General features: G+C 38.0%; 1 long non-coding RNA gene across 2 annotated transcripts in view; it reads right to left on the bottom strand.

Moving 5' to 3' along the window:
* LOC138157155 (uncharacterized) overlaps window positions 1-26,011 on the bottom strand; it is a 40,448-nt gene extending 14,437 nt beyond the window's left edge. The window contains exons 1-4 of one of the 2 annotated variants that reach the window (XR_011167320.1): window positions 25,745-26,009; window positions 17,780-17,836; window positions 11,343-11,490; window positions 9,724-10,134 (exon numbers count right to left, since the gene is read on the bottom strand). This is a non-coding gene — a long non-coding RNA (uncharacterized lncRNA). Of the gene's footprint in view, window positions 1-8,793; window positions 10,135-11,342; window positions 11,491-17,779; window positions 17,837-25,744 lie in introns of those variants that run through there. The other variant, XR_011167319.1, reaches the window with a different exon arrangement.
* Between the last annotated feature and the right edge of the window lie 213 nt (window positions 26,012-26,224).

Consider the following 26,224-nt stretch of genomic DNA (forward strand, 5'->3'; position numbering starts at 1 on the left):
GAAGACCTCAAGGTTATGAACCCAGGTTAATAGAAGTCTCAGGGTACCCTCAATAGTTGTAACAAAGTTTTGAAGAGGGGTGAGTTTGGGGGAAAAGATAATGAGTTTTGTTTTGGACACTTTGAGTCTGAGATGCTTATATTCAGTTTTAAATGTCCATTGGGGGGCATCTAGGTGGTGCAGTGAATAGAGCACCGGTCCAGGAGTCAGGAGGACCTGAGTTCAAATCCGGCCTCAGACACTTAACACTTAATAGCTGTGTGACCTTGGGCAAGTCACTTAACCCCAATTGCCCTGCCTTCCCTCCTCTAAAAACAAAATAAAATAAATGTCCATTCAAGACTGGAGCTCAGGAGATTCTGTTGAGTTGCAGATTTACCTCTTGGCATATTTCAAATTCTACTCAATCTCTCCTGCTAATATTTCAGGATAACTACCTTCACACATCTTCAAGTGGACCTTGCTAGTCACCCAATTCTTCACATCTCCCCTAAAGCTCTCATCCTTGATCATCTTTCCTTCCTCACATCACATTTTCTAGACATGGAATTTAAAGTCGTATTTGATTCTTTTCTCTTAATGTGGTAAGTAAGATGTCACAGTGGCTAGAGCATCCAAGTTCTAATCCAACCTCAGATACTTACTAGTTGTTTGATCCTGGGCAAGTCACTTAACTCCTGTTTGCCTCAGTTCTTTTTTTTTCTTTTTGGAGGGCAATTGGGATTAAGTAACTTGCTCAAGGTCACATGGCTAGTTTTTTTTTTTTTCGTGTGTGTTAAGTGTCTGAGGCCGGATCCAAACTCAGGTCCTCCTGACTTGGGGGCCAGCACTCTACTCACTGCGCCACCTAGCCGCCCCTTGCTTCAGTTTCTTATCTGTAAAATGAGGATAATAATAGCACTTACCTCCCAAGGTTGTTGTGAAGATCAAACAAGATAATAATTATAAAGTGCTTAGCACGATGCTTGGCATATAATAAGCGCTATATAAAATAAATGTTAGCCATTATTATTATTAATGTTCTTCCACATTTAGAAATAATAAGAGAACATAACCCAATATATATTAGATTAAGTCCAGTTCAAGTAGGTTTTCCTGGGTGTTTCCTAAGTGCCTTATATTTTGTGTTCTACTCTGTGGGGATTATAGAAGCATAACACACAATCCGTGGTTAAAAGGAATTTACAATCAATTTGGAAAGATAAAACAGACATACATGAAATAGGTAGAAACAAGAAGAAGGGTGTGATTAACTACCAACATCAATAGGACAGATAATAAATGCTCATTAATTACAGGAAGATTTCAGTTAATTTAATACAGACACATACCATACCTAGTGAGCATTTTCAAGAAATGAAAAACGAACATACAGTAACCACCTCATAGTGATTTCCATCCTGTGGGAGGGATCAAAACAGCCTCTCTCATATGGAGTCCTTATATTATTAATTACCTTGTGGTGACTTAATTATTGCTAATCCTTCTTCAGCCTGCTACCAGTGATATGGTCTGTTTTATGTCCTGTTTAACGAACCATTTTTATGGAAGTTGGAGAATTTGTATCTCTAATTCATATTTAGGATTAACTTTCCTTTTCTTCCTGCAGAATATATAACTGATGCTCTGCCCTTTTTTTAAACTTTAAGATAGATACAAAACACATAGCATATTCATTTCCCAAGACTGTCTGCCCCATAATCCTTGTGGCCTTTCCTTATTTCAAGATGATCACAGATGCACATTTGATTTTCACATGCAAAGGCTGTGTCAACAATAACAATTTTTAGAAAGATCAGACTGTTGAATCTGGGACTAGAATGCATTTCTCCTTATTCTTAGTTCCTGGCTATTTCAACTGTAACATGCTGCTTCCTTTAACACAAAATTAGCATCCCAGGATATTTAAAATGTTTCATGACAAATACTCAAAATTCAAGCCCCAAATGAAAGAGAATAAAAAATTCAATACATGAGTCTCATACTATACCCTGTCAGCCAAGCCTAAAGTCTGGTAGATAAGCCTATAAATTCCAGAATGAAACTTGAAATCTGAGAGCTTGGTCCCTCATCATCCAAACCTAAGAATGGCATAAGAATAATAAAAAATGATGGTAATTAACTCTTATATAACACTGTAGGCTTTTAAAGTGCCTTCCTCAAACAACAAAAATCTTGTGGGTATTGTAAGTATTAGAATCCGTTCTTTGAAACTCTCAAAACTGGGACTCAGAACAATTCAGTCCCTTACTCATGCTATACGGTAAGTATTGAAGCTAAGCTTTCCATACATTTCATCATTCATCTATTCATTCAATCATGCATTCAAATATTTATTAAGCTCCTACTGTGTGCAGACCACTGGGCTAAATACTAGAAGAAACAATTAATTAAATTATGTTATATTTGCATAGGACTTACAATTTCATAAAGAAATAAGACAAAAATGCAAATAATTATATACATAATATTATATAAAAATGCATTAAAGAAGTGCAAAACAAAATGCTAAATGAGGTTATAAAGGGATCAAGGAAGTTACAAAGAGTAAATAACATTTGAATTAGGCTTTAAAGGATTTGTTTAAAGCAGGGGTGGGGAACTTGAAGCCACATGTGGTCTTCTAGGTCCTTGGGTGTAGCCTTTTGACTGAGTCCAGAACAAATCCTTTTAAGAGGATTTATTTATTTGTTTGTTTGTTTACCTATTTGCTTTTTGGAGGGGGGAGGGCAGGGCAGTTGGGATTAAGTGACTTGCCCAAGGTCATACATCTAGTAAGTATTACCTGTCTGAGGCTGGATTTGAACTCAGGTCCTCCTGACTCCAGGGTCAGTGCTCTATTCACTGCGCCACCTAGCTGCAAAGTTAGGATTCACTCAAAGGGCTGTGTTTGAGGACCTAGAGGGCCACATGTGGCCTTGAGGCCACAGGTTCCCCATCCCTGGTTTAAAGATGTTGATTGATTATAACAATTTCCTATAGAAATTTAAGCCATATAAAGCAATCATAACAATGAGACCAAAAGACCTTATAAACCACCTCCATTAGTAAATGTTCTATCTTTTCACCAAGCACATAGTTATGGGAGCCAAGGAAAACCTTATTACATGACAGAGGAGAATGGTGGAAGATTGTGAGCTGTATCACCTTACACAATAGCAAAGAGCAGGGGAAGGGAAAACGAATCTGCAGAAGACTTCACATAAGACCTAAGTCAAAGCATTCTCAAACCATTTATACATGAAGTAGAATGGCAACAAGTAGACCTCCCCCCAAAAATCCCTCCCCAAAAGTAAAAAATAAAACTATAACAGAAGTTTCAGTATTATCAGAGGGACTTATTTTCAACATCAATGACAGGAGAACGACTGTATTCATACTCCAGAGCTCTGCCCCATATGCTCTTCTCTTCTTTCTGTACCTTCTTTTTTAGTATTCTTACCAGATGCTATAAACTCCACTATCATCTCTGTGTAGAATACTCTAGATCTACATATCTAGCCTATTTCTTTCCTGAGTTCTAACCATTGACCACCCACTGCCAATTGGACATTTTCAACTGAATTTCCCATAGCTATCTCTAACTCAACACGTCCAGAGCAGAACTCATTATCTGTCTTCCACAAGTCCTCCTCTCTTCTTAATTTCCCTATTATCATCAAGGATACAACCATCTTAGTCACCTACATTTGCAATCTGAGATGAATCCAGGCCCAACACTCTATCTACTGTGCCACCAGCTGTCTGGCCACCTTATTCAGACCTTCATCATTTCTTTCCTGGAATTCTGTAATAGCTTCCTAATGGATCACCCTGATTTTAGTCTCTCTTCTCTACAATCCATTTTCCACACAGCTGACAAACTTCTATTCCTTGAGTATAAATATGACCAAGTCACTTCCCTATTAAAGAAGTTCTCTCTATTCCTTCTATGACAAAATACAAACTTCTCTGTTAGGCATTTAAATTTTTTCACAACCTAGCACCATTCTTTCAGACTTATTATACACTCCTCTCCTTCACATACTCTATATTCTAGCTAGGCTGGACTACTTGCTGTTCCCCATACATGACAGTCTATCTCCTATCTATGTACCTTTGCATAGAATGTATTCCCTCCCTAGAAAGCATTGTCTCCTTGCCTATACCTTGGAAAGTCCTTAGTTTCCAAAAAACAATCTCAATAACACAAAAACAAAAAAAAATACAGCTCTGTTGCCACCTTCTTACTGAGGAACTAAAAGTAAATAACTAGAATAAATAATGAAATAGAGTGAACTTTTTTTAAAAAATAAGATCACATAATTATATATGCCAAATGTTTAAAAAAATACTGGGTTCAGAATTTTCTAATTTTTCTATTGTTATTTGAATTTCTTAAATATATCAACATAATTTGCTAACTTACATCACAAGACAATTACAGGTAATAAACTATTTAACAGAAAGGGGGATTTCTGCAAATGACCTGAAAAAAAGTAAAATTGTTAGAAGAAGCTACTCTGGAACCCCATCCATTCCAGCATGCCCAAGGGGAGAGATCTCCAGAGGACCAGGGGACTGCATCTGGAGATGTTTCAGAAACCAGGCAGTTGTGTGAGATGAGGTATCTGAGTCTTAGATGTGATGGACTGATGAAGTGGACAGAGGGAATGGGTTACTGAAAAAGAGGCTGTGCCATCGTTTTCTGCAAGACCTGCTTGCCAAGGGGATTATCTCCAATGATTCTTGTCAATGTGTCAATTTATCTCCTTCCCCTCACATTGTTGCCCATCATAAGCCCCATAGTTAAAAAAAAATCTTTGATAAAAGCATTTGTCATATTAATTAGTGATTCACTGAGGTGACTATGTCTCTCAAGTGAATCAAAGTGGGGAATCAGAGAAATTAATATTATACTATTGTGTTAATAATGAATTATTAATTTGTGATCCACCCTTTTCCTTCTATTTTCTGTAAAGGCCCAGTTCCTGTTAAGGTCAGTCAGTCTGCAAAGGGCATGGCTGATTGATGAGCTTACTCTTAGCCCTCGAGCCACATAACCCTATACATCTACACAAAGTCCCCCTCCATTGCTCTATATTGGCATGGAGTTAATCTGGGGTTTCCAATGGTTATACCATTAGTGTGCAAGCTCTGACATTCTATAATGCTATAAAGGTTTTTATTATGGTCCTATAAATAGATAATATTTATTTTCCAAGGATTAGCCTAGCTAAATACAGAGAGATTGATCATCAGTAGTCTAACTACTTACTGATGAATTCTTTAGCTATGGTAACCCATGAAACAAAGAAAAATATAAAATGGCCTTCTGACCTACGCAACCCCCCTCTTCTGCTTCTGTAGTTACCATGACAGATTTATGAAAAAGGACTAAGAATCACACAGTTAACATACCATTTAGAGACCTTAATTTGATACTCTAAATGGAAAATTCCTGTCCAGTTAATCCTGGAATTCTTGCTGTAAATGAAACCAGAAGGCAGAAGGAATACAGTCAGTATGAATCAAGAAGAAGCATGCAATAGTGGATAGAGAGTCAGCCTCAGAGTCGTTAAGGCCTGGGTTCAAGTCCTTCCTCTGGCAAATACTGCCTATACGACCATGTTACTTAACCCTCAGTGCTCTGGACAATTCTGCAAGACTATGAGTTGAAGATAAGGTACCAGCATGCATTGGTAAAAGGAATTTCTTTACTTGGAAGTTCCCTAAATGAGATCACAGGTCCAGTTCTTATACCTGTGAACCAAGAAAAATGAACTTTGATACGGAATGCCAGAACCCTAAATACCAAGGCAGCAAGGACTGTGTCTCAGAGTGGGGAAATTGATATAGCGCTTACTGCACCTTCCCAAAAGTGTTTCCTGTTCTGTTGCCCTGACCCTGGAAGCAGCGGCCACTGCCAAAGTCATCTACAGATGCCCTCCTTCCCTGGATCAGCTACTGACAGTGGTGGAACACTTTGTGGTGAATATACTTATAACATTGCAGAAAGCTGAGAGTTTGAAGGTATAAGTCTTATTCAACAATGACTACCCTACCCCTTCCCCCTACCGCCACCACCACCACTACCACCACCACCATCACCACCACAGCAGATGGGTGCTGTGGTGACGATCTTTTCAGCAGCATGAAAAGACCCCAGTGTCCCAAGGCCAGCTTCCTTTGCCATGATGGCACTTCGGGAAAACTCTCCCACTTCCTCCCCCCATCCCATAACTGCTTGCCCCAGGTGAAAATATTGCTAATTATGGCTCTGTGCTGAGTTTATTAGATTGTAAGGGAAAAAATTAAATACAGATTGAATATATGGTTTGTGACTGACCTTTAAAAAAAATCAGACCTGTAATTTTATCAGTGTAGGGAGCTCCTGGTGGTGGGGGAATGGGGGGGACTCCCTCTGCTAATGTAGATCAATGCCTTCTCTGCAGTTGGAAGTCTTAGAGAGTGCCTGGGGTGTGGAGAGGTGAATTAACTTGCCCAGTGTCACACAGTCTATGTCTGAGGGAAGATTTGAAAACAGATCTTCCTGACTCTGAGGCCAACTCTCAATCCACTTCACCATGCTGTATCTCTATGATTTACTTTAGATGACTTTTATAAAAATAAATAAAAATGAATTCCTACTGAAAATCTGTCTCTCAAATCTTATCAACTTCTATGAGTATCACTCTAACACATATAACTCATACATACATCATACACATATTATACATATATATGTGTGTATGTATATATATATATATCCATCTATATATAATCTCTCCTCTGTACTTTACTCACACTTTATCTCCTCCTTACTAGATATTTCCCTCCTGGACTTTCTTCCCAGGCATCTACTGTCCTGTGACCAACAAACCCCCTCCTTCTCTCTGAATCCCTGTAATTCAGAGTTCAAGTTCCTTTCGCCACAGCCCTACCCCTCCTGGGTCCTCATTCCATTCCTCCTTACTCCTCCATTGTGTCCCAGCCTAGAAGAAAATAAGTCCCATGAGACCAGGGCCTATTTCCTTTTTTGTTTCTGTGTCCCCAGTGCTTTGTACAATGCCCTGAACATAATGTGCACTTAATAGATGCTTGTTCAATGAATGTTGAATGCCCTATGGAATTCTCTATCTATTGTTAACAAATTGCCCTTCATATTAGACATCTTCTCACACTCCATCCATCTCCTTGTAATCATGAAACTCTGGCTTCCTCTGGCAGACATCACATACATCCCTGCCCACTTTCTTCAATGCTGGATGATCCTTGTCTCATGTTCCCATCCATACTGAATCTAGAAGAAGAAGAGGAGGCATCTTCCTAACTCTTTACCACCACGTCCAAAACCTTCTTTCTTATACCATCACTCCTTATACTTATAAGGTATACAACCTTATACTATAACTGGCTTTTGACCTTCCACTTGACTGGTGCTCTCTCCGAGGTTAATAATAATCTCTTAATTTCTAGATTGAATGGCCTTTCTCAGTCCTCATCCTTTTTGTGACTTTTGACAAATTTCCTCATCATTCCTTCTTGATCTAGATCATCCTCAGTTGTCTTGACCCCTTTAGTTGGTCATATCCCAGGGCTCCAATCTGAACTCTCCTCTCCTCTTCTCTTCTCTCTCCTCCTTCCCCTCCCCCACCTCTCTCTCATCTCATGAGCTCCCATAGGTTCAACAACCATCTTCTCCCCCCACTTCACCTCTTGTAGGCTTAGTTTTGCTGGGTAAGGTATTATTGTATAAACCTACGTCTTTCGCCTTTTAGACTATGGTATTCCAAATTTTCCATTCCTTTATACAGACAGGTAGCTGCTAAGATTTGTGCTCTTTTTATGTGACTGCTTGCAGTATTTTTCTTTGACCTAGAAACTCCTGTATTAGGCTATCTTGTTCCTAGGAGTTTTCATTTTGGTGTTTCCTTCTGAAGGTAATTAACTGGTAGAAGCTTTCTATATTAACCCTGTCCTCTGGATCTAATAGATCTAGACAGTTTTCATTTGTGATTTCATGAAATATAGTTTCTAGATCTTTTTAAAAACATGGCCTTCAAGTATTCCAGTGACTTACATTTTCTCTTCTTGAACTATTTCCCAGGTCAATTATTTTTATATCAGACATCTTACATTTTCTTCTATTTTTCCAACCTTTTTATTTTCTGCTAATCTTTCTTGATGTCTCATGGAGTCTGTTTGTTTGTTTTAGTGTCATTTAACCTAATTTTGTTCTTTTTCAACTTCTGAGATTTGCTCTTACCTCAAGGTACAATGGAAAGAGTGATGCATTTGAAGTCAGACAAAGGACCAGAGTTCAAAACCTGACTCTACTACTTACTGCCTATGGACTTGGGAAAAGTCATTAAATCTCTCTGGGCCTCAGTTTCTTAAAATAATAAAATGAGAGAGTTGGACTATATGACTTTGAAAGTCCCTCTCTCTCTAAATCTATGTTCCTGGTTCTGCTCCCTGGAACCAAATAGAATAAGCTTAAAGCATCTACATGGCATAATCCTACAAATATTTTAACATAGCTATTATGTCCCTCCCTGAGTCTTCTCTTTTTCAGGCTAAACGTCCTCCAGTTTCTTTAACCAATTAATTTAACTCACAACATGGACTCAAGGGCTCTTCACCACTCTGACTGTCCTCTTCTAGAACCTCTGGAAGCCTACTGATACCTTTCCAAAATTGTGGTACCCAGAATGAAACACAATACTCTAGATGTGGTCTGACTAAGGAAGCACACAGGGGCCCTATCATCTTCTTATTCCTAGAAGCTATGCCTCTCTTAATATAATCTAAGACTGCTTTAGCTTTTTTAGCTGCCTTATCACAGTGCTGACTCATCACGACCTCACAATCCACGGGAAAAGTTCAGATCTTTTTTTTTCTTTAAAACAAATAGCTATCTAAAGAAGCTCCTCCATCTTATAAGCAGGATTTTCTTTCTTTTTTTTTTTTTAAGAAAGCACAAGGCCTTCCATTTATTCTTATTGGAATGCTTCTTTTTAGATTCAGTACAGTGCAAAGTTCTTTCAAGCAACCTTGAGCTGTCAAGATCTTTTTGGATCCTGACTTTGTCATCTAGTGTTTAGCTCTAACCTTTCCAGATTTGTGTGATCTTCAAATGTGATAAATTATCGATGCCTCTAACCAATTTTTTTTTTGAAGTTAAACAACATAGAGCCAAAGACAGAATCCTGGAACACTCCACTGGAGACCTCCGTCCAAGTTGACATTGAATAATTAAGGATTACATTTTAAGTGCAGACATGCAGCCAGTTCCAAGTTCATCTAATTATATATTATATTATGATCAAGTTCATATCTCTCCATCTTTTCCAAAAGAATAATCAAACTACTTTATCAGGTACTTTAGCAAAATCCAGGTAAACCACATTAAAACAGATTTCCCCTTATCTATCAAATCAGTAACACTATCAAAAACAAGGAAGTAAGTTTAGACTAGAGTAAGCAATTCTTGATGAAGCCAGGCTGGCTCTTTATAATCACCATTTCTTTTTTCTAGATATTCATTGATATTTCTTTAATTATTGATTCTAGAATCTTCCCAGAAATACAAGTCAATTTCACTGGCCCATATTTTGCAGACTCTATTCTCTTCCACATCTTGAAAACTGGCACATTTGCCTTTCTCTGGGATTGCATTACCTTTCCTAAATTACACAATCTTTAAAATTTCATTGACAGAATCTCAGCAATCATACTCACCAATTCTTTCAGTTGCCAAGGATGTAGTTCAGGGGTTCTTTTTTTTGTGTGTCATATATGACTTTGGCAGTCTGATGAAAGCAGACTTAGGATAATGTATACATAAAATAAAATACATAGGATTATAAAGAAAAATAATTATATTGAAATAAAGATGTATTTTTTCCCTTCTAAGTTCACAGATCCCCATAAAACATATTGATGTACAAGGGATTCTTGTCCATTTTCAGCCTCTGAGAACCCAAGATTGAGAATCCCTGACGAAATTCATCTGGACCAAGTAACTTGAGTTCATCAAGGGCAGCTAGGTGCTCTCTTATCATTATCATATCTTATTATTCTGACATCTTGATTGTCAATTTCCTGTCAGCCATTTTTGCTATTTCTTTTCCAGTGCAAAATTCATTCTCCCTGGCAGAGAAAACAGAAACAAAATAAGAACTGAACAGTTTTGCTTTCTTGCTGCTATCAGTTATCATTACCCCCAACTACTCCACACAGCAATACTAACCCTTCTTTGATTCTCCTCTTTACCCTCAAAAAAGTTTTTAAAGATTTTTTAAAAACCAACACCATTTTTTGTTCTCCCAACAGATTTAGCTTATTATGACTTTTAGCACACTTAACACTACTTTTCTTTCTTTTAATTAATGAGCATTTTTTCTCTTTCCCACTTCCTCCTATTTAAAGAAAAAAGAAAAAGACTCTTGTTAAAAATATGTATAGTCAAGCAAAATGGATTCCAATATTAGCTATGTCCAAAATTTGTTATGTTTCACTTTGTTTCTTGAGTATATCACCTTTCTGTTAGGAGGTCCCCAATAATGATGGTTCATCATTGTATTGATCAGAGTTCTTAAGACTTTCAAAGTTGTTGGTTTTTACAATGTTGTTTTATATATTGTTCACTAAAACACTGCATAAGTTCATACAGCCTTCCCAGGTTTCTCTGAAACTGTTCCTTTCGTTTATTTCTTATAGCACAATAATATTCCATTGCATTCATAATGGGCATCTCATTAGTTTACAGTTATTTGCCACCCCAAAAAGAACTGATATAGATATTTTTGTACATATGGACCTTACACTATTTCTATAAAACCATGCATACTGTGTTCATATATTCATATTGTTACCTAACCTTGCTTCCATATTCTGTTCATAATTTTTTTAAATCTAAGTTAGAAATAGAGTCCAGAAGACTGTATATGAAACATGACATCCATCTACTGCTAGAGAGATGATGAACTTAAAATGCAGAGAGGCATAGCCTCTGCCTTCCAGGCATAGCCAAAATGGGAATATGTTTTGCTAGATTATGCATGTTTATGATGAGGATTTTATTTTTTTGTGTGTTTGTTGTTCTATTGAGGAGACAGTGGAAGGTTATAAATGCATATAAAATTAATTGAATATATATTATTTTAAAAATCTAAGTTATTTGAGGAGGTCTTTTTGTGTACATATCAGTCTCTTCAAACAACTCTCATTTTTTTCTTCTTAGCGGAATCACTGACCTTTGTGTCTTCAGAATTTTATTCTTAAAGAATTTCCTTTCTTTCCCTCCTGGGCTGATTTCCCCTATAGAATTTTGGTCTGCAGAATTTTACCTATCCTACCTTTGAACTCTTTGAAATCTTCTTTCTCAGAATCGAAGAGTATGTCAGGCTATGTCTGGCTTTCTTCTCTTCTATTACAAATTCTGGGAAGGAGTGATCATATCTCCCCAAGGTTCCCATCATGTCCACTCCAACAGTCAATGCCTCCCTGTTAGTGAGAATCATAATCAGCATAGAATTTTCCCTTGCTAATTCTTTTACCTTTTGAAGGGTGAAATTATTATTAAGGACAGTCAATAAGTTATTAGCTTCTTTGCTTTTGGCAAAGAGAGAGATCCTTTGTGCCTGGATAATTGAAGCCTGTTATCACTAAAACAATATATCTCACCATATGTTTTATTTCTTTTCCATCTAGTTTCAACTCCATGGAAGAAGATGCCCCTTCCAAGTTAAGTTTATTGCTTCTAATCTGATCACCATGCTGTCAACTTAAGCCTGGACTATCACCACCTTCCTTAGCTTCCAATCCCTTTTATTGTGGGACTGGAGAATGGAGTACCAAACTCCTCCCAATGCCTTTCTTTATAGAGGGTAGAGACTGGACTTTTTTTGTGGCTTACTCCACTCTGCATCTCTTGCTCTTCCTGGTTTCTTTGCTGTTCCTGTTCCCTTGCTAAAGAATTTTTTTTTTTGCATCCTTTGTCCTCAATGGGCAATAGTAAAGGAGTACAATCATGTGTCCTTAGTTCCTTGATCAAAATCTTTATGGTTCAGCCATATTGGCTTATTACCATTTCTCACACATCTGTTGCCTCCATGTCTTTGCAGTGGCTGCTCTCCATGCTTTGAAAGCTTACCATCCTTACCCCTACCTCCCAGAATTCCTGGCTTTCTTTAAGGCTAAGCTTAGATACCACCTTTTGCAGGAAGCCTTTCCCAGTTCTCCTAGTTGCAAGTTCCTTCCCCTCTAAAATAATTTTCTATCTGCAGTGACTGAATGTTTTTTTTGGGGGGGGTGCTTTTTTTTTTTGGAGGGGGGAAGGCAGGGCAATTGGGTTTAAGTGACTTGCCCAATGTCGTATGGCTAGTAAGTGTTAAGTGTCTGAGGCTGAATTTGAACTCAGGTCCTCCTGACTCCAGGGCCAGTGCTCTTTTCACTGAGCCACATAGGCACCCCTGAATGAATGTTTTATGTATATATTGTCTCCCTTATTACAATGTAAATTCCTTGAGGGCAGGCACTACTTTTTCCTTTTCTTTTTGTATGCATAAATAATTAGCCTAGTGCCTGTCCCCTTAGTAAGTCCTTAATAAATGCTTATTGATTTTGATCTATGATCCAATGAATACTTTTGTACAGTACATCTGTGCCAACTGAGTCACTAAAAATGGGCAGCAGTTATCCTTTTCGACAAGTCTGGAGGTAGAAAGAGATTTATCTCTTGCTATGTGTTCTGTTGGTATGTGCAGCTAGGTGGTACAGGAGATAAAGAGCCCCACCTGAGGTCAGGAAGACTCATCTCCCTGAGTTCAAATCTAGGCTCAGACATTTACTAGCTGTGCGACCCTGGGCAAGTCACTTAATCCTGTTTGCCTTGGTTTCTCATCTGTAAAAATGAGATGGAAAAGGAAATGGCAAACCACTCCAGTACCTTTGCCAAGAAAACCTCAAATGGAGGTCAAAAAGAGTCAAATACCACTGAAACAACTGAACAACAATGTGCTTTGTTACAAAAATCATCCCCATCTGTTAACAAGCTACCTGAATTGTAGGCTGTAATGGAAATGAGAATTTGAAGATCTTCCACGCCCTATAATAGACCTAAGGGAATTTGAAGATCTTTCCTGCTTTGAAGATCTTCCCTGCCCCTTAATAGGCTGAATGCAATCACGTGGAGCCTGTGGTGTGAGAAGTTTACTGAAGAATGGCACAGAGCCCACAGGAAGCTGGGAGTCAGCAGCTAGACAGTGGGATAGAGAGGATGGCAGGCAAGGAGACAGCTAGGTTTATGAGTGTTTGTTTATGGGAAGGCTAAAAGATGGTGTGGTTCCCTGTTGTGTTATGGTGTATTAACTTCTTTGTTGCTATGATGGATTCAGTTTCCTGGTGCTGGGATTTAGCTTTCTGGTTTCTGAATAAATGTTTTGCTTCTGTCTTCTATATGGATAGTCTGCTATATTTTTCAATTGAGAATTATGCCAGCATATTCATAGGTGCTGTTAGCATTGTGAATATTGTGTTGGTGCTACATAGGCATAAATCCTAAAGAAAGAACCAAAAACCAGAGAAGGTATGCTTAGTAAATTCAATCCTATCTCTGGATATAAATGTCATAGTATCTCATACTGGGAAATCTGCTACACAAGAGTCAAATGGTTAGTCTTCTAACCTTAGGACAAATATATATAAGTAGATTTTCTAGTTTTATAAAATACTCTGGAAAAGTCTATACAGATTACTAACATCTAAGTGAAAGAGCAAAATTCTCAAAAAAAGAAAATCTCAAAACAAAATTAACTATGATAAGCTTTAATTTCAAAATGGAATATATATACATATAGTTCTTTTTGGCAGGAAGTATGTGAATTGGAATAAAAGTAATGAAGTTTTATTAAAACTCCTCAAATATTTATGGTCTAAGTAAAAAGATAATTTTTAATCAATAGGTTTGAAGCTAATTTTTAAAGAATTATTAAAGGAAAGGGGGGATTTATTGTTGTTGCTGCTGCTGCTGATGTTGCTGTTATTCAGTCACTCAGTCATGTCTGATTCTTCATGATTCTATGAACCATAGCACACCAGGCCCTTCTGTCCTCCATTATCTCCTGAAGTCTGTCCCAGTTCATGTTTGTTGTTTCCATGACACTATCTATCCATCTCATCCTCTGCCATTACCTTCTCCTTTTGCCTTCAATCTTTCTCAGTATCATTCCAATGAATCCTATTTTCTCATTATGTGACCGATTTAAGCTTCAGCTATTGTACCACATTTTACCACACAATCATTGTAGATTTTATGCCAATTTTTGCCCAAAAAGTGGGGTGCAACCATTACATAAGCTTTGACCAGTTGTGCTGGTATTATTTAAGAATCATTTATTACTGAACTGTTTTACTGGAAGATGAACTATGCAGTTTTGGCTAGCATGGGAAGATGTAAGCGTTACCATATCCCATGGCAGCTTCACCTGCCTGCCCGCTCCCCTTGCATCTATGACTCTTCATTGGGTTGAGTAATAATACCATTAGTATTGTAGCACTCTAAATAAATCACACAAGTCAGCTTTCAGAAATATACTGACAAAGCGCCTATGTTGAGAATTCTAGGTCCATGGCTTGCAATGCAGGAGAGAGAAATGCATATCCATATGCTGCTGGTTAATACATTGCTGCTCCTTTTTCCTTTTAAGTGGTGTGATGAACAGAATTATACCCTGCAACAATTATATAATGAAAGCACAATTTTTGGACTGAAATAAACAGGGTGCAAGGATTATGCAGTAGCGATGATTATGCTGTGAAATACAGTATTTGTCCTTCCAGGGAATACTCAGAAACAATTTCTTTAAGTGTTGACTGATTTGATCTCCTTGCTACCCAAAGAACTCTCAAAAATCTTCTCTAGAACCACAATTTGAAAGTGTTAGTTCTATAGTGCTTCTTAGTCCAACTCTCAGCAGGGTAAATTCTAAGCCTATGAGTATATCACAATATCTATTATGTTATTCACTGGTACCACTATCAGAGATTGATTCCTGGGTTGGGGAGAACATTACTCTAATATAGTGTGGCATTCCTGATATTCATATGCTTCCATATTACTAAGTGATTTTCATCCTAAAAGCTGAAATAGAAATTCAGTTGTAATAATTTATTTCTCATCATAAAAATTACTTATAAAATGTGAAATTCCTAAATGAATTCAAGTCAGAGAATCTTTGAGTGATCTCTCCCTTTCTACCTTTGCTTCTTAGAAATCCATAACACTCTTCAAGATTCAGTATAAGTTCTATTCTTTTCAAAGAGGCCTTTCCTGATCTCCGAAGTTGATAGTCTGTCTACACATACCCCAAATCCCTTTGTAATTATTTTGTATATATACTGTATGTACTTATTTGTGAGCATAGTATATTTCCCCAGTAGAATGGAAGGTCCTTGAGGATAGGGACTGTCTTACATTGGTATCCCAGGGACTAGTATAATACCTGGCATATAACAGGCATTTAATAAATATTTGTTGACTGATTAATCTCTCCCTTGGATCTTCCATGGCACTTTATACCTCCTTTAATGCTGCTCAACACATAATATTCCATTTTATGTCACAGTCATTTGTGTTCATCTCTTAGCTTCCCCACTAAATTATGGACTTCATCAATGTAAGGAATATGTATTCTTCTACCTGTGTAGCACCCATAATGCTATAGGGTTCTGCATTCAGAAGACATCCAGTTTTAAAACATGAACTTGTGAATTGAATTCATTCTCAGAACCTTATGTTTTTGAAAAATGAAACTTCTCTGCATGTTATAGCTGCCTGCAAGGCAACATATAGAAATGAGAAAACTAAACACCTTCATTCAAAGGGAGGGAAAAACAAGGTCAAAGAACAAAAGACGCTATGTGACCTTGAGTAAGTCATTTAACTCTCTCTGGGCCTTAGTTTTCTTATCCGAAAAATGAAGGATTTGTCCTAGATGCCTTCTAAAGGTCCTTTTGAGCTGCAAATCCTTTGAACCTATTAAATCTGTGCCCAGTTTAAGCTTACCCACCATCAATGAAGTAATAGTCCAATTGCAGAAGAGTAAATCGTACTCAAAATACCATGGCTATTTGGTTTGGGAAAGGCTAAGATTGGTTACCATAAAAATGTTGACTAAGTCAAGGTTTAACATGTAAACATTCTCATTTAAAGAATATATATGTACACATGTGTATTCATATATCCTCACTCCCTCTAGTGGGATTAAAAATTAACCAGATTTAAAACTATTTCACCTCTTTTGGAGCAGCAGTCTAGAACTATTCTGCATTTTCATGTAACTCATTCTAACTTTCATTCCTTTATGGGTGTTAGAGTGAATTAATTTTATTTTTCCTGAAATTAGTGTGGTAACATAATGGAATTTTTCATCTCCTTCAAGAAAAAAAAATCACAATTGATCTGAATCATGAGCTTCACATGACCTCAGAAAATTATAAACATTCTAAAACTTTAATTAGAAGAAGAAAACAATCAAACAAGCCATGAGTTATACATACAGTTGATATAAACATTGATGTCTAAAGAAGGTCTTATTTTCACTGCCAAAGCACAACACCTTTCACTGACTTCAATATTTCTTGCATATGCAGAAAACTAATGATTTTATCTTTGGGGAAGAGATCCTAGAGCTATGATTCCATAGTTGTGAGGAACCTCTAATGTGGAAATTCCTGAGGCATTGAAAGGTTAAATAATTTGCCCAGAGTCACACAGCTAGCAAGCCTCTGAGAGAAGACTTGAATCCAATCTTCCTGCCTGACAGGCTGGCCGTCTATTCAGTATGCCATGTTTCTGCTTTAATGACATTTAAGGATAAATGATATTTCAAGTATCATGTCCATTTAGTTAAAAATAGTTTGTTAAATATACTCGTGATGTTTTCAAGTTTCAAATGCTATTCAAAAGTTCAGGTGATGCTGTGACTTTAGATTTAAAACTATTCATGTTGGGGGAAAAACAGTCCACACACCCCAACAAAGCTTAAAAAAAACTTCAACGCTACTTATTATATATGTGTGCAGGAATTATAAAATTTTGACAGAAAACAAATTAGAAAAATAGATAAAACATAATTGGTCACATGCATCGCTTTGTAACTCATTGAGCCTAATGCAATGGAATTTAATACAGCTGTTACATTACCAGGAAACAGAAATTTAGAGGAAAAGAGATAATTACATTTGGGGTTTTTTTGTCTTTCTTCATAATGTAATCTAAGTGAAACTTCAATAACCAAAAAGCAAACACACTTATTTGATTATCTTTTGGACTACACTGACTCTGGCTAATGACTGAATAGAACTCCAAATATCTACCATAAAATGTAAGATTCTAAGCAACCACATTGTTCACTGCTACAGAAATTAATTTAGCCCGAAAATTGATGACAAAGTTTCACATTCCTAGTAAGTGACATTTTATAGTCAGACAAAAGGATATGCCTCCCACCAAAAGCTAATGCTGCGGTCATCAACAACCCAACAAAGGCTATGTCTACTTACATGAAAATGAAAATGTAATGGATGGAAATATTCTCTTATAAAAGCTCCTTAGGCTTCACATGTATTAACGTATTCGTTTGCAAACATTAAGATCAAAGGCAAAGCAACAAATACACCCTAAAAAGTTTTTAGTCAGATTTTTATTAATGATATACAAGTAGCAAGGCATAAAAAATTAATAGGTTCAAGCCTTGAAATGTCAAATGTAATGATCTCCAGCTCTGCTTACCTCCTTTGCTTTTTGTTTCAGTCTTGCTTGCTCTGGGTCTTCTTGCCTTAAGCGACTCTGCATGGTTTAAAAAAAAAGAAGGAAAAAAAAAGTTAACAGATGGTTTAAGAGCCCCTCGTCTGTTGCTGCAAGTTAAAAAATAGCAAAGACAGTGGAACAGGATACAAGGTGTCGAAGATGGGATGCTTAAATTCATAGATGTGCAATTTCAAGCCTGTAGGCCTCACCCTATAAACTGTTAAATATTCAGCTGTAAATAAAATCTACAGTAGGTTTTAAAAAATCAACCCAATTTACTTATATTATTATCAGTTCTTAGGTTTTAATTCTCTCCCCCCCCCCATATGTGAGAATTCCCTATTAAATAACCATATTGTAATTCTACAAAAAAAAAGTCTTAACCCTCAAACACCAGGCAGTCTATATTCATCTGGATTGTTTCTGAATCCCTTATTTCAGGTCCACCTAACCCAAACAATAACAAAGTGGGCATAATAAAAGAAGGAGAAATATTCCAAATGCCTTATCTAGAGCTTGGTCAGGGCTGTGGTACTAAAATTCCAGTCCTCCAGTCTCCAGTACAATAGAATGAGACCTGTATTGCCAAACAATGACATCATCACATGTTGTTCACAAAGATAGGCTACCAAAGCAATGCAATGTTTCTCTTTCTCACTAATGCTATCGTTAATATACAGCCAGAGAGACTCCATCCCAAGGGGTCACCCTTAAGATTTGTGCTAATAAAAAAAACAGTAATAAAATATGTTTGTTTGGTTTCAAATACTGAAAGAAAATCTTTAGTTCTTTGTAATCTGTATTTATTACCTATACATTTTTAAACAGAGAAAAAAACTGAAATGCCTGCAATATAAACTGTCTCCTTAAGACACAACAATGACAAAGCCTTAAATATGAGCATTAGCGCCAATAAAAATATTAGGTTATATCTGGGAATTCATAGTTTCTGTTTTGATGTAAGAAAAGATAATCTTGTCTTTTCACAAGAATCAAACTTCCTAGAAACTGAGTCAAATAGTGATTTACATCTGTTTCGCTTCTCTATGCCACCCCCTCTTCCCTTCCCTCCCTCCCTCCCACACATAACCTTTCTTGTTTCTGACATTGCAGCTGGGGTTTCCCTGCCCTGTGCCCACTACACAGCTGCTGACTGGCAGCCCTGATCTCAGGCTGCTCCCCCCACACAGTCTTTGCTCTGCCTGCCATACCAGCAGTTGCCCCATTTCAGCTGGGCACACAGCAGCTGCATATGCCAGAACAACCTCCTGAGGCCAGTTTTTACATGTCTAAATCACCTGCATTAGGCTTTTCCAGGATGTAACAAGTGCTGACATTACCAAGAGAATGAAGAATACAATAGGGTGAATATGGAGCTACATTTCTCACATGGGATGTAGGTCTCCTTCCAAGGGGCCAGTTGGAAGCCAGATAATCCAGAAAGAACTCCAAGTCAAGGTTGGGAAAGTCCCACTGAGCAAGCACATTTGCCAAGCCAGCCACCATTGTCATTGCTCCAAACTCTTCATTAAGCCTACCCACCCTTTGTGGATTATACCCACAAAGAGGAATAGAGTAGGAAGAAGAAGGGGTAGTTTATATGGGTCAAAGTCAGTACCAGGCAAGACAGGGTGGGTGGGTCCCAGAGCAAAAGGAACAGTACAAAGGAAGCATCAGTCACTCAGTGAGTCAACAAGAATTAATAATTATTGGACACTGGCCCAGCCAGGAGAGAAACAATTTAGTGACTGAGAACAAGGAAACACTAGTATCCTCTGAACATTTTTGGAATAACTTCTTCAGCTAATGAACACAAAATAAAAGCAAGACTATACAAGAACAACAGTAATAAACAACATTTCTTCATTTATTTGAGGATTTTTTTTTAAGATTGAAGGAATTGCCTCTTTTGAAATATAATGAACTCCTTTTTAAGCAGGAAATAAAAATAATCTGTAAGTCCAAATAACCATGATTTGTTTTTGTATATCTATATTGTTCATACACATATGAGTTGTATTTGACTTTTGAGGTCTAAACGGCAGAAAAATTAATTGATATTTGCAGTGTCTTCAAGTCATTGTTATGAACTTTAATAATCATAATGCCTGGTTTTAAGTTTTGAATGTGCAAGAGATACAGAGCTTTTGTATTGACACCATCCTGGAATCTGCATTTTAAAAATAAATCCTTATTTCAATTTATTTTCTTATTATTATCTTCCTTATTCTAAAAATAAATCATACGGAAGTCTGGATAAAAGATTCCAGTTCACTGGGCTCTGGTTAATTTACCATTTACTTCACAAGGCAGGTCCTTTTTTCCACTACTCCAACAACAGTGTTACAAGATATTCTCACACTTAAGACAGTCCTAGCATAAGGACCTTATGGACAGATAACATTACAGTAGTGGCTAACAAATTTAGAAATGAAATACTGGATAAAAAAAGCAAACTAAGGGGCAGAGCCAAGATGGCGGAGTAGCAGCACAAACTTGGCATGGGCTCTAACTCCAACCACTTCTAATACCTGAAAAAAAATGACTCTAAACACATTTTAAAGCTACAGAACCCACAGAGTGACAGAGACAAACAAATCTCCCACCGAAGACAGCCCAGCAGGCCAACAGGAAAGGTCTATCACAGCACACGGGGAGCCAAGCATAGCCCCACAAGAGCTGTGAGATTCTGGCCCCAGGGTGGCCCAAACAGAGGCAGCCAGAGCAGACTTTAGGAAAGTGAATCACCAGCAGCTGTGGCAGTTTCCAGACTTCTCAAACCATAAATGCCAAGACCAAGTAAAAGGTCAGTGTGGAACTCTGTCGGAACAGGGGGGGATGGAAGAGCGCCATCCGGCCCTTGCCCCTGCGGCAAAAAAAGGTAGAGGCATGGCGGCTGTGCAGCTGCCACATGGCTGCCTCAGGTGCTTCTGGCCTGAAGATCTTAGGGGGACCAAGAAACCATTCAGAGGGTAATTGCTCTTGCTTTAACCTGCTTGGATCAGGGTCGCAGTATTGGGTGGTGGTCCTGGGGTGTGTGGCCAGGTGCCAGAACTTATGGGGGCTATAGAGAGGGCACCCTCCTAATAGCTCCGGCAGCTGCGAAAACCCCAGCGATTTGGGACAAAGCCCTCTCCATTTTGGAAGCAGAGTTCTACCGTGGCAAAGAGCTCAAAAGTCAAGTAACTGGCTGCCTATATGAGCAAGCAATGGAAGCAAAAACAGACCATAGAATCCTTTTTTGGGGACAAAAAGGATCAAGGCATGGAGAGAAGAAGACATCCAAGTCAGAACTCCTGCATCAAAAGCTTCCAAGAAAAATATGAATTGGTTACAGGCCATGGAGGAGCTCAAGAAGGATTTTGAAAATCAAGTAAGAAAGGGCAGAGCCAAGATGGCAGTATAGAAGCAGGAAAACTCTGTGTGCTCCCCCCACAACCACCTCAAATACCTATAAAATATGACTCTAAACAAATTTTAGAGTTACAGAACCCACAAAGTGACAGAGAGAAAAAATCTCTGAAGGCAGCCCAACAGGCCAACAGGAAGCATCCATCACAGCATGCTGGGAGATGAGTCCAGCCCCGCATGAACCCGCAGTTTTAGCCCCAGTGTGGCCCCAACCAGCAGCATCCAGAGCAGACTTCAGGAGAGTGAATCACTAGCAGCTGTAGCAGTTTCCAGATTTATCAACCTATAAATGCCAAAGAGCAAGTAAAAGGTAAGCATGGAACTGTGTTGGAACTGGGGGGATGAAAGAGCAGTTTGGTCCCTGCCCCCGGGGTAGGAAGAGGCCTTTAAGGGCTGTGTAGGCACTACTGCATGGCTGCTTCAGAGTTTCTGGACTACAGATTGTAGGAGAACCAAGCGAACATTCAAAGGGTGATCACTCTTGCTTCAACCTGCTTGGATCTAGATTCCTGACTTGGGTGGAGGTCCTAGGGTTTTTGGCCAGTGGGCCAGAGCTTGTGGGGGCTTCAGAGAGGGCACCCAACTAATACCTCAAGCAGCTGTAAAACCCCACCAATTTGGGACAAAGCTCTCCTCTCTGGAAGCAGAGCTCAACTTGGCAAGGAGCTCAGAAGTCAAGTAATGGACTGGTAACATGAGCAAGCAAAGGAAGCAAAGCAATAACAGCAGTCAAGCCTTAGATTCCTTTTTTGGGGACAAAAAGGATCAAATCATGGAATGGGAGGAAAACAACGAAGTCAGAATTCCTGCATCAAAAGCTTCCAAGAAAAATATGAATTCGTTACAGGCCATGGAAGAGATCAAGAAGGATTTTGAAAATCAAGTAAGAGAAGTGGAGGAAAAATTGGGAAGAGAAATGACAATGATGCATGAAAATCACCAAAAGTGAGTCAATAGCCTGACTGAAGAAAATAACACTTTAAAAAATAGACTAACTCAAATGGCAAAAGAGAATCAAAAAGCCAATGAGGAGAAGAATGCCTTAAAAAGCTCAATTTTCCAGATGGAAAAGGAATTTCAAAAGCTCACTGAAGAGAATCATTGCTTCAGAATTAGATTGGAGCAAATGGAAGCTAAAGAAATCAAGACACTATTAAACAGATCCAAACAAATGAAAAAATAGAAGACAATGTGAAATATCTCATTGGAAAAACCACTGTCCTGGAAAATAGATCCAGGAAAGATAATTTAAAAATTATTGGACTATCTGAAAGCCATGATAAAACAAAAAGAACCTAGAAATCATCCTTTAAAAACTTCTCAAGGAAAATTGTCCTGATATTTTAGAACCAGAGGGCAAAATAGAAATTGAAAGAATTCACCAATCACCTCTTGGAAAAGATCCCAAAGGGGTGGCTAGGTAGCACAGTGAATAGAACACTGGCCCTGGAGTCAGGAGGACTTGAGTTCAAATCCAGCCTCAGACACTTGACACACTTACTAGCTGTGTGACTTTGGGCAAGTCACTTAACCCCAACTGCCCTACAAAAAGCAAAAAACAAAAAGAAAAGACCCAAAAACACACTGTAGAAAATAACACCTTAAAAATAGACTAACTCCAATGGCAAAAGAGGTCCAAAAAACCAGTGAGGAGAAGAATGCCTTAAAAAGTCAAATTTACCAGACAGAAAAGGAATTTCAAAAACTCATTGAAGAGAACAACTCCTTCAAAATTAGACTGGAGCAACTGGAAGCTAATAACTTTATGAGAAATCAAGATACTATAAAACAAATCCAAACAAATGAAAAAATAGAATGCAATGTGAAATATCTCATTGGAAAACCCATTGATCTGGAAAATAGATCCAGGAGATCTATTTAAAATTTACTGGACTACCTAAAAGCCATGATCAAAAAAATAGCCTAGACACCATCTTTCAAGAAATTATCAAGCAAAATTGCCCTGATATTATAGAACCAGAAGGCAAAATAGAAATTGAAAGAATTCACTGATTGCCTCTTGAAAAAGATCCCAAAAAGAAAACTACTAGGATTATTATAGCCAAATTCCAGAATTCCCAGGTCAAGGTGAAAATACTACAAGTAGCCAGGAAAAAACTATCTGAGTATTGTGGAAACACAATCAGGATAACACAAGAACTAGCATCTTCTACATTAAGGGATCAAAGGGCTTGGAATATGATATTCTGGAGGTCAAAGGAGCTAGGACTAAAACCAAGAATCACCTACCCAGAAAAACTGAGTATAATCCTACAGAGGAAAATATGGTCATTCAATGAAATAGAGGACTTTCAAGCATTCTTGATGAAAAAACCAGAGCTGAACAGAAAATTTTACTTTCAAATACAAGAAGCAAGAGAAGCCTGAGAAGGTAAACAGGAAAAAGAAATCATAAGAAACTTATTAAAGTTGAACTATTTACATTCCTATGGAAAAATGATAATTGTGATTTATGAAACTTTTCTCAGTATGAGAATATTTGAAGGGAATATATATATGTATGCATACATATATGTATGTATGGGAGGGTGTGTAGCAGCAAGCACCCCAAGCACGTCCTCAGGGTTTGCTGCCCATACAGGTTCTTGGATCTGCTTTGTTAAAGGAAAGCAACTCAAAATGGGTTAACAAGCTTACTTTAATCAGTCAGACATATATCGTTTACCTTGTTCAGGAGAAAAGGTCAGCACCCTGAACCTCAAAGTATACAGGCATAATTATCAAGACAGAAACATCAAGTACACAGATTTCCAAACTGTCCAACCATTACATCCATACCCAATCAACATCTGGGTTTCCACATTCTGGGTTTTTCAAAGCCGGGGGACTCTCAACAATGGCTTCCCAGAATACAGATCAAATCACAGAACACTTCTCAAAGTGAGCCCCAAAACAAAGCTACACATCAGGGCTTATATAGCCTTCTCCTGGCTCAGAGAATGTAACAACCTTATTGACCCACTGGCCAATCAAAAAGTATCTACTGAAAAACAAGCCTCCTACCCCACTCTCCAGGTGCACTTTAGCCTAGGGGCAGGGAAGATCTTTAAATTTGCATTTCCATTACAGGGTGTATGTGTACATAAATATATATGTAAGTGTGAGCATATGTATGTTCATGTATGCATAGACAGAGGGCACAGGCTGAGTTGAATATGAAGAGATGATATCTAAAAAATAAAATCAAGACATGAGAGAGGAATTTATTGGGAGAAGGAGAAAGGGAGAGATAGATTAGGGTAAATTATCTCATATAAAAGAGGTAAGAGAAAACTGTTACAGTGGAGGGGAAGAGCAGGAAGGTGAAAGGGAATGGGACAACCCTATTCTCATTGAATTTGGCTTAAGGAGGGAATAACATATACACTCAATTAGGTATTTTACCCTACAGGAAAATAAGGGGGTAGGGTATAAGATGGGGATTGATAGAAGAGAGGGCAGATTGGGGGAGAGGGCAGTTAAAAGCAGTTAGAAATTTCTGAAAAGGGATAGGATCAAAGGAGAAAATAGAATAAGTGGGGGGCAGGATAGGATGGAGGGAAATATAGTTAGTCTTTCACAATATAACAACTATGGAAATGATTTGGGTAACACATGTACAACCTATATTGAATTGCTTATCTTTCCAGTGGGGGCAGGTAAGAAGGGAAGAAGGAAAAAATAATCTGTAACTCAAAGTTTTAAAAACAAATGTTTTAAAAAAACAGCAAACTATTCAGGAAAAGAAAAACAAAATTTTGGAAAAATTTTCTGAAAAATAAAAGTCAAACTTCATATTTATTCTGAGTTCTTTCCTAATGGGAGCACAGGGCACTTTTACTAGAACAGTTCAATCAATTTAACCCAACAAGCATTTATTAAGCATCCACTATTTATTAGACACTGTGCTAAGTACTAGGGATTCAGAGACAAAAACAAGAGTCCCTGCACTCAAGGAGCTTACATTCTGGGGGTGGGGGAGTGGGGTGCTAATGCAGCATGTGCACAGAAAGGTAAATATATAATAAAAACAAAAGTAATGTCTGAGTGGAAGGCACTAGCAACTAGAAGGGTCAGGATAGATTTCTTTCTGAAGGAAGTTAGCAATTCTAAGAGGCAGAAGTGGGAAAGAAGTACCTTCTAAACCTAGAGGACAGTCTGTGCAAAACATAGAGATATATTGAATCATGCATAGAGGGAACAGCAAGCAGGACAGCTGGGCAGGAACACAGAATGCATGAAGGGAAATAAATAACAATAAATTTGTAAAAGTAGGCTGGAAAGAGCTTGGGAAGGGCTTTAATTGCTTAATTGAGGACTTTATATTTTATCTTAGAGGCAATAGAGAGCTACTGGACCTTCTTGAAAAGGGGAATGACCTGGTCAGACTTGTGCTTTAGGAATATCTACCCTGTTTCCCCGATAATAAGACACTGTCTCATTATTTTTTTTGGACAGAAAAACACCAGAGGGCTTATTTTAATGAACATTGACAGCAATTTTAATAAACAGGTAAATGTGAACAAAAAAATGTACCTTTATTCAATAATGATCATGTCATCTTCTTCAACAACATTGTCATAAGTGTCCATACCCTGAATTCCGTCCTGGATGTCTTGCGCCTCCATTTCCTTCAGAAGAAGTGGACCCAATCTGTCATGTCCAGCAATATAGCTCTCTTTAAATGAATATGTCTTGTCCAGGCAACCTGCTCGTAGTGCCTTGGCGACACAGCTGTCAGTAATTTTATCCCATGACTTCTTCACCCAAGTCACGACTTCTTGCAGACAGGGCTTCACAAAGTTTCCACGCTGATTTCTTTCCATTCTATTTTCAGTGTAGTCATTGACTTCCATGCGCAAATCGTCCTTGAATGGCTTGTTTATTGCAATATCAAGGGTCTGGAGATAGGCAGTCATTCCTGCAGGAATTATTACTTGATCTATTCTTCTCTCTGCAAGGAAGTTCTTCATTTCTTTAGCGCAGTGAGTGCTGGCTGAATCCCAGACTATCAGA

This window comes from Petaurus breviceps, unplaced genomic scaffold (genome assembly GCF_028583685.1).
Source record: "Petaurus breviceps papuanus isolate PSGF00001 unplaced genomic scaffold, PetGlider_PUasm1.0 171, whole genome shotgun sequence".
Classification (NCBI taxonomy): Eukaryota; Metazoa; Chordata; class Mammalia; order Diprotodontia; family Petauridae; genus Petaurus; species Petaurus breviceps.